This window comes from Mesocricetus auratus, unplaced genomic scaffold (assembly GCF_017639785.1).
Source record: "Mesocricetus auratus isolate SY011 unplaced genomic scaffold, BCM_Maur_2.0 Super-Scaffold_100013, whole genome shotgun sequence".
NCBI classification, from domain to species: domain Eukaryota; kingdom Metazoa; phylum Chordata; class Mammalia; order Rodentia; family Cricetidae; genus Mesocricetus; species Mesocricetus auratus.
This window is the reverse complement of record NW_024429196.1, coordinates 65819217-65836893: the sequence shown is the minus strand read 5'-3', so window position 1 is coordinate 65836893 and position 17677 is coordinate 65819217.

Here is a 17677-nt window from a genome sequence, read left to right as displayed (position 1 = left end):
TTCCCCCAACTCCCCGCCCCCACCTCCCATCTGCTCCTCAGAGAGGGTAAGGCCTCCCCTAGGAAGTCTACTAAGTCTGTCCCATCATCTCGTTGAGTCATGACCAAGACACCTCTCCACCCCACACACCCCTGTGCCTAGGCTTTTTCTTAGTTTTCTTTCAGGGATTTGTCAATATCCTCCAATTTTTTGTTTGTCTTTTCTTCCATTTCTTTAAGGAAATTTTTCATTTCCTCTTTAAGGACCTCGTTCATCCTCATAAAGTTCATTTTTAGGTCATTTTCTTCTGCTTCATCTGCATTGGGATGTTCAGGTCTTGCTATTGTAGCACCACGTTTCTAGTGGTGCGGGATTGCTCTTTATATTGAGTGTGTTCTTACCTTGCTGTCTCTGCATCTCTTCCTCTGATTGGTATAGTTGGAGCTTGTGCTTCAGGGGGTCTCTCTTTCTCCAGTTGGTATAGTTGGGGGCTGTGGTTTCATTGACCACTTCTTTAGGCACAGGTAGAGCAGAGCTTCCTGTGATCGCTCCTCCTGGTGGAAGTGGGCCCATTGGTGCAGGTGGGGCTACAGCTCTGGTGGATGCTCCTCCCGTTGGAGATGTAGGTGAGGCTGAAGGTCCAATGGTTGATGTAGTAGCGGGGTTTCTCCAAGGGAGAAATGGCAGTGGATGCTGGCTGGGACACAGGTGTTCATTCCCAGAGGACCTTTTTGAGATGGTTTCTGGAAGCTACTGCTGGAAGCTACTGCTGTCCTTTCACCCGGTGATCACTCCTCACTCCTGGGTCTGAAGCTCCAGCCTTCCTCTGATGCTGCTTCTAATACCTGACTTTTATAACCTTTGAGAGAGCAGGGAGTTTCACATCACATGACTGAGTTCAACATGGAATACATGGCAGAGCACAGAAGAGCCAGGTACTGCTTAGGACTGTAAAGGTTTACAGTGTTTTTAAATATACATATTAGGCTTGAGAGAGAAAAAGAAACAGGATAGTGGTAAAAGAAATAGAGAAGCCAGTTGTGGTGGTACACGCCAGTAGGATTTGCTCCAGAGGCAGGCGGATTTCCAGAGAAACCCTGTCTCAGAGAAAAAAAATAAATGAATAAAAGTAAAAAAAAAAAATAGAGTAATAAATAAGCCACGTAAAGATGGAAAACACACAAAGACTCTGGATACTATATGCTATTGTGTTGTCTTTGAATTGTTCAATTGCTAAAGAAGGAATAAAAATTGCTAAAATACACTTGATGCTGCTGAATTAATCCAACTTATATCTTTTGAAAATGCTGTGACTTCTAAATTTAAATCTAAACACAGGTTACTTGGGAAAAGAGTTTTTGTTTGTGTTTCCACAGAAAATGAAAAGCTGTGGATTCCTTCCAGGCTTCTGTGGTTTGATGAAACGAGACCTCCAGAAGCAGTGGCCCCGGTGATCCAGCATCTAATAAAACAGCTGAGATGATGCAGCCTTACAGACTACAAAAACAAGGAATTGGCCAGGTTTCTGAGTTTTGTCATGATTCCCATGGTATGGACAGCACTCCTCATCAGCAGGAAGCAGTTTGGAATGAACAATGTCCAAATTCCCAAATATTGTTTATAAATCTTTGTTTTCATTTAAATGGAGTTGCCTATAATTGGTGAATGATCACAACCAATCTCTTTTTAAAGGTAAAAGGGGATTATGGTATGTAAATGAATACTTTGTATTGGTAAGGTTTTCATTCATTGATACAAATTTAAGGTCAGTTTTGTGATATGTATATTGTGTTTGTATAACTCATTTAAAAAATGCAATGTAGCCTGGCGTTGGTGGTTCACGCCTTTAATCTCAGCACTCGGGAGGCAGAGGCAGGCGGATCACTGTGAGTTCAAGGCCAGCCTGGTCTACTGACAGAGTTAAAGGGCAGCATCCAAAATAATACAGAGAAACACTGTCTCAAAACAATAAAAAATAAACAAACAAAAAAATGCACTGTATAATTAAATACAGATTATAGATAATTGCCTATAATAGTCAGAACTTATAGTTAGGTAAGTTAGGTTTTCTAGATATATAGAGATATATTTGATCTAGATAGATAGTCTTCAACCCTTTCAAAGACCCTCAGAAAATGGCATTTAAAATTGTTTAGGGTTTTTCTTGACAATGAGAAATGTCTGCTCCTGGAAAATCAATTACGTCTGAGAGGAAGATGGACATTGAAGAAACTTGTTATGGAGTTTGCTTTCAACATGGCAAGATTAGCCATTTGGGTAAGAAACTGCTCTTACATGCACTGTTTGACTGTTGCTGTATAATCTGGGCATGCAGGACCCACAGAAAAGTAACTGCTGAACTCAAACAGTCCTACAGGGTTCCTGCTTCATGGAAGAGTCTGCCAGACTTTCTGCAGGACACAGAAAAATGACTGACAGACTGCCAATGCATATGGACAGTTTGAAATTTTCTGCTTTGCTGAGAAGTCTTCCAGACACACTGTGGCCTATGAGCTGAAGATGAATGCCCCAGCGTTACAGAGGAACTTCGGATGACTGTCCAGGTAGAGAGATGTCTCTGTCAATCCTAGTGTTTATATATTATCCTTCTGTGGTCTTTGATGGAGTTGAAGACAAATAGTTATAATTATAGTTTTCCTTAGTTATGATAAAAGATAAGCTACATATAAGACTTTAGACTCACACAGATAGAATAGATGATAAAATACTTTATTTAACTCTTACTAAATGTTAATGGACAAAATATTACAACTGTAGTTCTTACTTGATAACTGTTCTGTTATATATAATTTGACTATGTTAAAGTTAAAACCTTTTTATTTAGACAAAAAAGAGGAGATGGTGCAGAAGTCCTGTGTATATGTAAATAAAGCACTGTTGGCCAATAGGGAAGCAAGATAGGTGGGACTAGGAGTCTAGGAGTATTCTGAGAAATGTAGTGCAGGGAGTTGTCACCATGTGATTCCTGGGAAGAGGGGACGCAAGTCTGCGTTCTTGGTAAGATAAGACCTTATAAAGATATATATTAGTAATTATAGGTCAATAATTAAGTCAGAGCTAGCCAATGAGAAACAATAGAAAATGGCCAACAGCTTCATAATTAATATAGTGTCTTGTGTGTTACTTGGGGGCTCAGACAGCTCAGCAGGGCCCAAGCAGATGCAGGAAGACTACACATTACACATATGTTCATTAAAACCTCTTCTACTTTGACAATTTTGCCAGCTCCAGGAAAAATCATTTAATTTCCCTTTTCTGTGTGTCTCCAGTGTCCCTGGTACATCACAGGTCCTTGTTAAATATACTTTTTATATTAACAAATCAAATGCCTCTAACCACAGTACTCAGTAACTTTTTTTTTTTTACAAGCTCAACTCACCTCCATGTTCTGAGCTTGGATATCATCTACTGCACTGGTCGGAGGAAGTGCCCAGGAGCTCAGAGACTTGGGGAAAATAAATGGAGATTCCTAAATCGGAAGACTGACTTCCAGGGAGAGTATCACTCTGGGGCAGCAGTTCACATAAACTCTCTGTAATACTTCCTGACAACTCTCCAGAGGCACATGCCCTTTCTAATTGGGTAATTAAGAAGTGGTTAAATCCTCCAGAGACAAGCTGAATGCCCTAGATAATTCCTCTAATTTTGATTTAGCAAAAGGGTGAAATAACGATGCCATAATTCCTTTTTGGCTAGTGCCCGTTAGTTTCAGTCTAAGTAATGCTTTAATCACATTATGAATCACCTGAGTTGCTTTAGAAGCTACTGCTGTGTCAGCTCTCACTTCTTGCTTTTTTCTCAGATAAGTAGAGTCATTTCATTTTATTGCTCCTTCTCCCAGTGGCTTTAATTATCAATACTGCCGACAATGTTATGGGTGTATTTATTCACTGAACATAAATAAAATCCAAAGAAAAGGGGGCATACAAAACAAAAGCATGCTTTGTTACACAGTTTATAGCAGAAATCAGGAAAGAAAAGCTTGGGAGATTCTCAGGGCACATGAATGTTTTAGCTGCCATGTTTATGTCTTAAAAGATGTTCATAGCTAATCCTAAATGCAAACCAAGCATCTGTTCTGTGGGTGGATTGGGGTTAGCATAATTTATCTTTTGATTTTTTTAAAAAATTCATGACTAATTTCATGGGTAACTGTTCTACACAGTCCTAAACATTTATGAGAGTTTATTATATGCCAGTGTGTTTATCTTTGTGTAGCTAAAAAGTTGATCTTCTGCAAACTTCTAAGTGATTGTATTGCTGTGTCTACTTTGCAATTGAGGAAACAAGGTCAGAGTGGCTCAGTGACTCACCTGAGACTTCTTGGCTCATTGATGATCAAGACATCATCAAACAGTTGGAAATTCGTGTTGGCATTTCTCCAAGCCCCCTTCCACCATTGTGTTAGTTCTCCCATGGGGAGGGAAGCATGGCTGTAGGCAGAGAACTCCAGAGCAGGACACATTTCTGGCGTTTTTTATGGTTATATATTTACTTATTTATGTATGTATTTACTTAATTTTGGTGGTTGTTGATTGCTTGCTTGCTCTTTGTTTTATTCTTTTGAAAAGAATTTTTCATTTTATTTTACATGTCTGAATATTTTGCTTGCATGCATATATGTGCAGTGTGTGTGTGTGTGTGTGTGTGTGTGTGTGTGTGTGTGTGTGTGTGTAGCTGGACACTTCTCTCCCAACTGCCAGTTCCTGAATAACCACTCAGAGGCTTAATATTAATTACAGACTATTTAGCCGATGGCTCAGGCTTATTATTAGCTAGCTATTAAACTTAAATTAACCCATGTCTGTTAGTCTATGTATTGCCACATGGCTGTAGCATTACCTCATTTTCTACATGCCTTGTTTCCTTGACAGCTGACTGGTGTCTCTCTCCAACTCCTTCTTCTTTCTCCCTGTATCTCTACTTGGATTTCCCATCTAGTTATATTCTGCCCTGTCACAGGCCAAAACAGCTTTATTCATCAACCAATAAAGGCAACACATATTAGCAGAGTACAGAAGGACATCCCACATTATGTGTGCAGTGTCCCCCGGAGGTCAGAGGAGTGTACTGGGGCCCTTACAACTGGAGTCACAGATGACTGTGAGTTACCATGTGGGTGCTGGGAACTGAACCAGGATCCTCCGCAAGAGCAACAAATGCTCTTATCTGCTGAGCCATCTCTCCAGGCCCTGTTTGCTTGATTTTTGCAACAGGGTCCCATGCAGCCCAGGCTAGCATCAAAACCTCTATGAAGCAGAGAATGACCTTGAACTTCCCTCCTGCCTCCAACATTCCAGGTGCTGACGTTCCTGGGCTCACAATTTTATATTTAAAGTAGCAAATTATACAGCCAGCAATAAGTCAAGGTGTATACTTTTGCGATGGAAATTCAGTGTGAATGTTTTATCGTCGTGGCAGACTAATGACTCCCATTGCTTTCCCTGGAGCCTCCCTGTACACTCACACAAATGCTCCAAGAGAATGTTAAGCAGGGCTATGCTTTTTTCAACAAAGACTGAGCGGGAGCAGAGCGGAGCAAATGGGGGAGAGAGGGAAGGTTAGCAGGCACCTGCAGGCATCAAAGAGGAAGCAGGGGCTTTGTTAAGCGGGTAATCCCTCCAAGACAGCCTCAAGAGAACCACCTTCCACCTCCTTCCATTCTCTGTAGATTCCATCAAATTAGACTTTTCAAATGCTCTAGATCATAACAGAATTGAATATGAAAAAAACCGCAACAGATTTTTAAGAACTTACATTATCTGACATTAACTTGTATCGTTTTTTAAAAAATCTGCTTTAAGGGCTGGCAAGATGGCTTGGCAGGAAGCTGTAGCAGCCTGAGTTCTTTAAATCAAACAACTAAAAAACTCTGGCTAAATTGAGCAAAAGGGAATTCTTTGGGAAGTATAGGGGCCTTGGAAGAATTGAAGAGAAGGATAGATTCAAATAGGAGAGCTCATGGTAACACATGCCCATAATCTTGCACTTCAGAGGCTGAGGCAGGAGAATCAAGAGTTCAGTGTCAATCTGAGCTACATGATGAGACCCTGTCTAAAGACAGAGAGAGAAAAAGCCAGGTGGTAGTGGCACATGCCTTTAATCCCAGCAGGGAAGCAGAGGCAGGAGGATCTCTGTGAACTCAAGGCCAACTTGGTCTACAGAGTGAGTTCCAGGACTGCCATGGCTATACAGGGAAACCACCTCAATCAATCAATCAATAAAAATATAGAAAATAAATAAATAAAAGAGAGAAAGAAAATTCTAGATCCCCCAGAAGATCTAAGAAGCAGGAACTAAGAAGTGGTCCTGTCTAAGACATCATCTCTCAAAAAGACTGTCACAGCTCATCTTCATTGTCACCTTGATTAGGTTTGGAGTGAGTATGCAGAGAGTTTCCAGAGAGGTTTGACTGAGAAAGAAAGGGACCCTTGGGTGGTACCATCCCATTGACTGGGGTCCTAGGCTGGATAAAAAGGGGGAAAGGAAGAAGGCAACTAACAGCCACCTCCCTCTGCTGCCTGACTGTGGATACATGTGACCTTATGCTGCTATCACGATGACTTTCCCACCCTGATGGATGATGCGCTTAAACTGTGAGTCAAAGTGAACTCTTCCTACCCTCGCAGCTTTTCACCAGGCATCTATCTGGTCACAGCAATGAGAAGCCAACGCTTGTAAGGATGAATGGCCTTTCACTTGAGATCTTTACATCACTGAGCTCAAGAAGGAAGATAATCAGCCTCGGCCTTGGGAGCAGGAAGGATGAAAAACATGATTCAAAATCCACCCCCCCAATACATCCAGAGGGAAAGAGTTCACTCATCCAGTAGGGTGCCTTCATTCAAAGAAAATTCAGAGGTGTTGGGCTGCCAAAAGGAATGCACATTTACATTCCAGATGCAGGAACCCGCCAGTGGTGAGATGAGGGCCCTGCATCAGCACCGGTTATGGTGTGGGACTATTCTTTTTTCCAGATAACCCAGAAGTAGTTTGTTTCATCCCAAAAAAGTGAGAGGCAGTCAAAATGGGAGGAATCATAGTATGGAAGAATCTTCTAAACAATAGATTGATTATTGTTTTGAATCTGCACTTGGCGTCCCGGACTCCCACCCCCAAGTGACAGTCCGAACATGGAGCACCTATGGAAAGGAGGGACTCCTGGAAAGTCAGATGGGAGCTCCAACTCACTCACTCTTTGCTCTGAATCTCAATACAGGTCAGTAGTTTAAGGAGGAGACAAGCAGGGTGGTGATGTGTGAGCCCTGGAAAAGACAGGACACACAGCAAAGTCAAGAGGCCGGGGGCAAATGAAGAGTCAAAGTCCTTGCAGGGAAAAGGATAGTTAGAGCTGGCCTTGAGTCCAGAAAAGAAGGAAGAACACTTGCTGCTCTTCCAAAAGACTCTCGGATTTGGTTCCCAGCACTCACACCTGATGGCTTACAAACATCTGTAACTTCACCTCCAACCGCTTCTTTTGGCCTCCAAAGGCACTTGCACATGTGACATACACATTACACACGTGCGCGCACACACACACACACACACACACACACACACACACACACACACACAGATAGATAGATATGTTTATAGTATCACTGCTTTGGGGAAGGGGGTACATCCTGGATTTCTAAATATTGACAGAAACCTTCACAGCCCATTCTCTTTCTGAGAGAGAGAGAACATGGTCCACAATGTGTCAATTGTGGTGCATTATTGTTCTGGTTGGATTTAAACTGAGCAATCTGCCTTGGGGACTTCTGACATTCCTTCCCATGTGCTATAATTCAGTTAAGTCCTTAATGATGCCCTGTGGCTTTTATCCTGTCTGCTTCTGTGTCTTTATTTAGTCTGATGCATTTGCAACTGACTGATTTCAATTCCTAGGGCTCATGGCTCAAGGATTCCTTACAGTCTCTTGGGGACAATGAGACCTTTGGGTAGCATCTCTGAGACAATCCTATCAGAGGTCTATCTGTTGACCAAGGGCACTTTCACCTAGAGGCTAAGGGGTGAGAGGGAGGTCAGATTGGCTAGGTCATGGAGCTGCCTGGAAGGACAGGGTGGCAGGGTGACCTTGAGGATCTTGACAGAGGATCCCATCACATGCCCAGTTAAGTAACACATCCCTCCCTTTACTTCAGTCTTATCTGCCTGTCAGACCCAGAGAGGCCACATCAGATAGGAAAGAAGAGCAGAAGTGAAAGCTAGGAGCAGTCCTGTTCCATCTTCCTCTCCATGGAGGATCCAGTGAGAGAGGGTTAGAAATTAGGATGGCTCTTTGAGATGGAATAGGTTTCATATATATTCCTGAACACCCGCATAATGTTTATTAGTTTCAAATCATGCCCCTGACAATGTTACAATATGGGGAAAAACGAAGCTGACCCAAGTGTGCTGGTATGCACCCATAACCCCAGAATCTGAGAGGTGGAAGCTGATGTGTCAGGAGTTCAAGACTAGCTGTAGCTGCTTAGTAAGTTCTAGGCTGGGCTAGGCTACACGGGCTCCTGTCTCAAAAACTAAACAAACAAAAGAAACTGCATACCTCTTTCAGGTACCGTTATCTTACTAAGTGTTTTTTTTTCCTATTAACTTATCAAAACCATCACAATTGAAGATATAGCTGGGTGGTATTTTGATCTTAAATCATCTACAATCATTGCAGTTAGGAATTGTCAGAGGAGTGAAGTGGTTCTTGGACGTTAAACCCCAAGTTACAGCAACTCTGCAGATGGAGACTATAGAGACAAGAAATGTGCCGTCTGTGATGCTGAACTCTCTGTTCCTCATTGGTAAATGCTGGAGGTTTTCACAGTAGAGTGTTTTCTGGCAGCTGGTGTCCGTGCACCCCGCAAGCAGTCACAATATTCTCAGTTTTAAAATACGAGGATCACACACACTCAGTCACTACTACATGGTGTTTCACCCCTGGGCTCTGAGATGCTAACCACTGCTATGCAGCATGTCTATGTCTCAAATGTTAACCTCAAGGCAAATGTGCCTCAGGACCCCCACCTGCTGTTAGGGTAACTTAGTTCATGATGCATGTTGCTGAATGTCTAGTTGGCTACTAGTAGTAGAGTTCGCCAGCTATTTATTCTACTCAAATAGAGGCAGGCAAAAAAGAAAGAAAGAAAGAAAGAAAGAAAGAAAGAAAGAAAGAAAGAAAGAAAGAAAGAAAGAAAGAAAGAAAGAAAGAAAGAAGAATTATGGAGGCAGGAGAAAGAAAAGTCCCTCATTCTGGAATCTGGTTGAAGCCAAGCTAAGTCAAGAATTTCTGCACAATTAGCAATACTGCCTGTAAAGACTTCCTATGTAGGGACAATATCTCTTTTATATAGATATGTAAATAAGAATGTTAAAATAGCAATGAACCATGCTGAAGGCCTGAGCATATATGATTTAATTCTTCTCCCCAGGATAGTTTCTGAGACTCCCACATACAAACGTCCTAATTCCCCTTACAGCTTTTTACTCTAAGGTATTACCTTATCGCAAGTCAATATTCCAGTCTTGTATACCTCAGAAACCACCCTGTGATGTCATTACATTCAAAACCTACCCAAACCCTTCTTACGGCTGTGGTGAAGACAGAGCTCTCCTTTGAGAAGCCTAAATTCGTGCTCTCATTTTTCTCCAAACACTTCTCTTATTAGCCTCTTTGCTTAAATCTATATTGAAACTCACTTTTTAATACATGCCAAATCTGCCTCATACTACCTTGTCCTAAAGTTTGTTCTACAGCAAGAGATCTGGCCTTAACTTGTAGTCTCTGAAAAAGACTCCTCATGCTTCTTGAGGGGACATTATAGGCTGTGTCTCTCCAGCCTGCCACTGTCACTGGTAAAACATACTGTAAAGCTAAAGTTCTCCACTATAACATCCCTTCACATTCACCAGGAAATAAATGACTTAAATTTACTGCTGGAAGTAGAATTGAAATCTCCATATGTGGTGATACATTGTTTTTAAAAGATTTATTTGTGCCGGGTATGGTGACACACGCATTTAATCCCAGAGGCAGAGGCAGGAGGATCTCTGTGAGTTCAAAACCATCCTGGGGGCTGGAGAGATGGCTCAGAGGTTAAGAGCACTGGCTGCTCTTCCAGAGGTTCTGAGTTCAATTCCCAGCAACCACATGCTGGCTCACAACCATCAGTAATGAGATCTGGTGCCCTCTTCTGGCGTGCAGACATATATGGAGGCAAGATGTTGTCATAATAAATAAATAAATCTTTAAAAAAAAAAAAAGACCATCCTGGTCTACAAGAGCTAGTTCCAGGACAGCCTCCAAAGCTACAGAGAAACCCTGTCTTGAAAAATTAAAAAAAAAGATTTATTTGTGTGTGTGTGTGTGTGTGTGTACCATGTGTGTAGGAGCACCAGTGGAGGCCAGAAGATAGCATAGAATTTTCTGAAGTTGGAGTCACAGGTGATTGTGAACTATCTTGCATTTGCTGGGAGCAGAACTCTGGTCCTCCAGAAGGGCAGCAAGTGTTCTTCACTGTTGAACAGTCTCTCCAGCCCTTATTAAATCTTTTTAAATCCATACTACTTATCTTAATTAAGTCTGAATTATAATATCTACTGAATACCTTTGCAGGGAATTTCATTGCAATGCAGTTCTTTGTTTCTTTAAATAATAGAGGTGTGAGTTTCAATTTTGTAGGAGATGGAGAAAAGGATTTGAAGAGCTATTTTAATCATGGGAACTTAGGTTTCTTTTACCAGGATATATTTAGCCTGAATCATTAAAGCATTCCACTAGAAGTAGATGCAGCAGGTTGAATTGGGTTTGTTGGCAGTAAGCCTATAATTAGTATTTGGTTTTGTTTCCAAAAATAATAACTCTCCACAAAATCGTATCATGTCATATTTCTCAAGGAAAATCAGCCAATTTTGAAAGAAAAACATTGTTAGCTGTAATTAATTCTCCACTGAGGTTTTCCTGTCTCGTGTGTATTAACATGGGTTTCTGTTGATGAGGAAGAGCAGCCAAGTGCCTGATGTAGGTCCTGCAGGGTGAAGCAAGAGCAAAGCTAGGGGAAGCAAGCTGCGTTTGGGTTTCTGATCCGTGAAGCCACGGTCGACACTAATCCTCGCCTCCGTTCCCATTCAGTCCTTAGCTAGTTTTAGGGCAAATTATTTGAGCCTTCACACCAGAGGTTCCATTTAATGATGGATGCGAAGTAGAGTACATTCTCTTCCAACTCAAAACATCATCATATTTGGGCAAAATGCACCTGCCTGCAATCAGCGGTGTCAAAAACCAAAACCAAACCTAAAGAAAACAAAACACCACAAACACCCCCCTCCCAGCAAAACAGCATTAAGAAATAACAGGCAAGAGAGAGGGAACCGCAGAGCATTTGGCTCACAGACAAAGCTTTTAGGTCTGACTTAGAACTACAATAGTGAAACTTCACAAGGTATTATAAAAATCTTGTGTGGATATTCCATATTAAAAGATAAGGACAAAAACTGAAGCACAAAAGCTCAGGAGGCAGAGGCAGGCAGATCTCTGTGAGTTAGAGGCTAGCCTGGTCTACAGAATGAGTTCTAGGACAGATAAGTCTCCAAAACACAAAACAAACAAAAAATGGGGGAGATAGTTTCTCTTTAAGAAAACAAAGCTCCTTTATTTTTATTTGTTAGTTTGTTTTGGACTGTGTAGGCACTGGGTAGCCCTGACTGTCCGACAACTTCCTATGTAGACCACGCTGGCCTTGAACTCACAGTGGTTTGATTGCCTCTGCCTTCTTAGTACTGGAATTAAAGGTGTGCCACCACAGTCAGTGACAAGGTATTTTTAAAAGAGGAAAGGGTCACTGTATCCTGTTTCCAGGTGATCTCCCATAACAGTCCACGCAGAGGAAAATGGATACAGTGTACTGGTTTTGACTTACCTATCCCTCATGGCAAAACTACAAGATGGCAGTAAATCCTGCTTCACCAGTCTGGTACAAAATTGTTACTCGAGTTATCCTCCAGTTATCACCAGTAACGTTCTTCATCCTAGGGTGTCTTCTTCATTAATACATTAAAAAAAAAGACTCTGAGATTGTCTTGTGTTTTCTTGGCTGCAATCAAAACTGACTCATATACCTGTGACAAGCTAGAGCTGTCACAGTTGTTGGCTATTTTGTGCTAAAATTGGTTGACCCGTGCTAAAATTCCCTTGTGCTCCCAACGAGGCCATCTTCTGTAGGCTGGGCCTTTATTTATGCACACACTTCCCACCCTTATTCCTAGGATTGCGATTGGGTTCCAAGCGGTGCTTTCCTAACAGAATTGACATTGTACTGTGGACTCTGGTGACCTACACAAGTCATACCTGTTACCTCAGATTCTCTCCATCCCTTTCCACCAACGTGAGTTCCTTTGTGGATCTCCTTAGTCAGTTCACCTAGTGTGACTGCCAGGACCTATCTGGGCTGTTCTATGCAGTGGGGACTGTTTTCTTGGAGATGGATTCTCTGGAAAGGACATTTCTTTGGGGGTTGTTACATTGGCGACTTTGTGTGAGACCCTGGTCCTTGTGGTGGCTAAATTACCTAGGAGACAAGCCTCCAGCATGCTTTGAAGGATTGTTTAGATTGGCTGAGGTAGGAAGACCCATCTTAACTGTGAGCAGTACCTTTCCATGGGCTGGGGGCCTGGGCTGAACAAAAATGAGACAGCAAGCTGAACACTAGCATCCATCCTGACCGTAGAGGCAATGTGGCCTGACTCGAGCTCCTGCCTTTCTGCCCCAACCACCATGATTTTCCTGCTATGGCAGGGCTGTCTTCTTAAACTCTTGAGCTAAAATAAACTCCTTCCTTCCTTCCCTCCATCCCTCTTCTCTCCATCCCTTCCATTGCTTTTGCCAAGGTATTTTACTACAACAGAAAACTAATACAGTCCTATGCTTGATGCCATAGAAGTGACTCAACATTGCTGGGTGTTGTCGTGCAGCGACTTCTAAGTTTGAAAAAGGCTGGTAAAGATCCTGGGGTGAACAGCCATCTAATACTAAAGGAGAACTTAGACCATCAAGTTTAACCAACATGGTGAACAAATCTTTGTTTACTTTCTTACTTAGTGCTCAGTTCTAACCAGCCATGTCTCAGATTCAAGTGGAAAGCCTCTTTGTTTCCTAGCCAGGAGTGTGTTCAGAGATCCTGGGAGGGACCTGGCATAGTCATGGCCATGACCACTCCTCCCCTTTTCTGTGGCTCTCTGTTTCCTCTGTCTCTCTCCAAAAGTCTTGCAGTCTGCATGCATGGTGGTACCCTGGCTAACCTACCTAAGGCCTGAGGTATGACCTACCTTGCCTCTTTCCTGGATGCTTTAGTTTTCATATTACCAGGCATTGTTTTCCAAGGGTTGGCCCTTGGACAATAGGCCAGAGGCTCACACTTGAACAAACCAACCATAAGCACCTTCCAATAGCAACACTGAGGTCTCTGGGTTTAATTTATGAGGCGAACACTACAACTGGCCTCCTCTGATATTTTACTCTTTGGCTCAGGAATCACTAGTTTGGAAACAGGAATTCCCTTGTGGGCATCTCATTGCCTCTAGAGTAGGAGTTGATACAGACTGAGGTGTGATTTATGATCCCACCTGTAAAATAGGGGACACATACACATATCACATGAGGTGCTTATAATTTTGCCTGGCACAGGTGAGCTCTTAGTAAATGAAGGCTCTCATCACAGTATATTAATGATTTATGATGAGTGTCGTTACTACATCTATAGCATCTATTTGCCAGCACAGGTAGGGCCTGAGCATGATATATAGATGACACTACATAAATCTATGATGAGCCACACCTTGCTGGATTTTTAGGAAGCAGTGGGCAATCAGCAGATAAAGCAGTCAGGAGCCAAAGAACACCACAATGTCACTATGAGAGTAGCAGCTTACAGCCCTGCTCCAGGGAAACATTTTCCCCAGCATAGTAACTCTGCTCTTTAGCAGGGGAGGGTTTCCCCAGCAAAGTTGCTACAGCTCTGTTCAGGTCTCTAGCAGTGTAACAGCTCTGCTCTGCTAGCTGAACTTTTCCCACGTGGAAGTGTTACTGTTTTGCTGTACTCTTCTCTGCTCCACTCCATTCCACTCCCAGCCAGAAGGGCTTGCCCAAACCTCATTCAGGAGATTTATTGGGAGGGAAGAACCCAGGAGGGTGGCTGTCTCTGCCATGGTGGAAAAGGGCAGCAGCAAACTTAGCAGGCACAGAGCTTATACAGAGCTTTTTAGGGGTGGAATTTTTCCAGGGTGAAGATTTTCAGGGTGAGAATTCGCCAGATTTCAGTCCTTGAGTTTAGACAAGCTCAGAGATTGGCTGGATTTCATGCTCAGGGTGTGTTTCTTTCACTGGCTCTGGTATCAGGGCCAAGGTATGTTTGACTTTGGTTAGGGTATGCTTCTTTGGCTCACCCTGTCCCCTACAATCACTCCCTTTGGGGGCATTTTCTTTCAAACCACCACAGTGTCCATGTATTCAGAAATCCAACTTCAGAAATCGAAGAATGAGCCATGTGGGTCTGTGGTATTTTAAATGTAATTGGCCCCCATAAGCTCGTAGGGAATGGCACTATTAGGAGGTGTGACCTTGTTGGAGTAGGTGTGGCTTTGGTGGAGGAAGTGAGTTCCTGGGGATGGGCTTTGAGGTCTCTTGGGCTCCAGTTTTGCTCACTGTGACAGTCAGTCCACTTCCTGTTGCCTTCTGATCAAGATGCAGTCAGCACCATGTCTGCCTGCACGCCGCCATGCTCCCCGCCATGATGCTAATGGAGTGAATTTCTGGAACTGTAAGTGAGTCACTTCAACTGCATGCTTTCCTTTGTAAGAGTTGCCATGGCCACGGTGTCTCTTCACAGCAATAGCAAGCCTCGTGAAGAGAGGGTCTAAGGTCAAGGCTGCTGTTGCGTGAAGAACTGTTCTCCCCTGCACAAGAGAAAGGCCTTTGTGTTGACTCGTTGGTTCCCAGCCCTAACTAGACCTCAAAATCTCTGGGAGGTTCTCACACAATGTGGAGATGTTGCAGTTAAATCACATGTTCTTGGGCTTGAGCCAGGGGATGGGAATTTAACAGTGTCTCCCACATTATTTGGAGGTACAGCTAGTCTTGAAAACCACCAACTGAAATTATAATTATCAATTATTAAGGCTTTTCCTTCTGTCCTGTAGCAAGATGAAAACTTCACTATCTGTAATGATTGCCTCATTTTTTTTTTAATTTTTGCTACTGATTCTTATTAAAAATTAAAAAAATAAGATGGGGTCTCACTATGTTTGCTTTTAAGATTTATTTTATGTGTATGAGTATTTTGCTGAATGTATGTATGTGCACTGCATGTATGCTTCGTGCCTGCAGAGGCCAGAAGAGGACACTGGATCCTTTGGAGCTAGAGATACAGAAGGTTGTGAGGGGCTATGTGGGTGTTGGGAACTGAACATGGGTCTTCTGCAAGAGCAAATCTCTCCAGGTCCTGGCTTGTTCCAGCGTATTATTAAGCTCTCCCACTTGAAGACATTTCTATGCCATAGTGGATCAAAAGATGTCATTTCTGTGATCTACTCTTTGTAAGTGAAAATGATTGTAAGGTAAGAGGTAGTGGCCTCTATTAGTCATGCAAGTCCATGTACTTTGATAAATGGAGGCAGCTGATTATTTATGAATATTTTATGGATAGTGTAGATTCAAACACACATTAACAGAAACAATGGTTTCTTCCCTTAATGAATGATTGTAGGGAGCGATCTTACTAGGCACCTGTGGTCACAGGTGCACAAGTGGGGTGTGGGATAAAGACCTGGGCAGAGGCAGCTCACCTCGATGTGGTGTGGAATCTTCTGGGTTTGTACACATTTACACTTTAGCCGCAGCTTCCCTTGGGAGCCAAATTCCACCAAATCCTCAAGGGTTGCTATGTATGCAGTGAAAAATATGTTGTAACAGGATTTTTTTCTTTGTGGATGTCAAAAAGTGCTTCTCTTATGGGGGCATAGATAAAGAATCGTGTGGGTAGTTCATAATACTCATTTTCTGACTCAGTAGGTCTGAGTTGGGACCTAGAGGCTACATCTCCAACAAATTCCCAAGGGGTGCTGATGCTGGTTTCGGGAAATACTGCTATAAGGAACTTCTCAGCAACTCTGGTTCATAACACAGGGCCCCTTGGCCGGAGCTCTCTCTGCACTGATGTAATAAACTAAAAAATAAACTCTCAAGCAGTTCCTGAATTGACACTAGACTGAGAGCCTCCAGTATTCATGTTGCCTCTCCAACTGAACCTTAAAGCTTCCTCATTTTGCTGATCCATCTACTTTCTGGTGATTTCTGTTAACTTTTTCAATATATCACTCCACATATTTCTACTCCATGCCTTTCAACCACCTGTGTGCAACAGCAGCCAATTTCTAATTGTATTTTTAGGTGTGCGTGTGTGTAGTGTGTGTGTACGTGTATATGTGTTTGGTTTGTGTGTGTGTGTGTGTGTGTTAGAGGGCAACTCTCAGGAGTCAGTTTACCCCTGCTACCTTATTAGTCCTGGAAATGGCTGTTAGGTCATCGGACATGGCAGCAAGTGCCTCTACCCACTCCACTGAGCCACCTTGCCAAACCATCTAATTTCATTTTTTTAAAACTTTCTCTTTTATGTATAATTAATACTTGAGATGTTTTCTCTGTTTTTGGGCTCATTAGGCCTGATTAAGTGTGGTCATAAAACACATTGAATACAACACAGACATATGAAGAATATGAATAAACATTGCCAGTCAAGATAGATATAATTGGTCTGAACTTGTGGAGCTATTTTTTAATAACTTGAAATATTTTTTGCATGTTTAGGTGTTATGCTAAAATTCCTTAGTTGGAATTACCTTAGTAAATTCATGCCTTATAGTAGAGGGGTTCATACAATCAAATTAAATAAAAATAGATTTAGTAGTTCCCAGTATCTGTTTTCCAGACTGACTAGGTATTATATTACCTGTGATCACTGACTTTGCAGCAGGTACTATACTAAATAGAAAAGGACTTGAAAAGACAGTGCTTCTCATTCTCAACTAAACCAGCTCAGAAATGAGACAAAAAGAACACAAGTTATTTTTTTTTCTCGTAGATATGACTAAATACTGGAGAAGAAGCAACCCAAGGGAAGAAAGATTTCTTTTGGCTCTTGGTTTAAAGGGGAACAATCCATCATGGAGGAAGACACAGAAGAGTTCATGGAAGGAGTGTGGGGCTGAAACAGCTCACACCCAGGGACAAGGAAGCACAGACAGAGAGTCAGGAAACGGAAATGGGGGAGGGGAGGGCGGGGACAGGACTGTAAGGCAAAAACCTCTCCCCACAATGACCCAATTCTTCTGAAGTAACCCCACCCCCCCAGTTTTAGCAGCCATGACAGGCTAACATGTGCTTGCATGACCTTGCCACTCCTGGTCCTGGTCACTAGGAGGTCAGATGCCCTCCTCGTGGCAAGGAACCAATCAGAAGTTAGCTAGCTGGGTGTGCTTTAAGGACAAGTGCACAGCAGTGCAGTGCAGAGCAGAGCTACCGCCCTGGGAGGGACTATGGGCCATAACCAATTGGCCAATCAACACAGGACAGGTTACCCAAACCTGGAAGCACACCAATCCTGAGACTGTTTCATACCCCTAGACTCTCCCC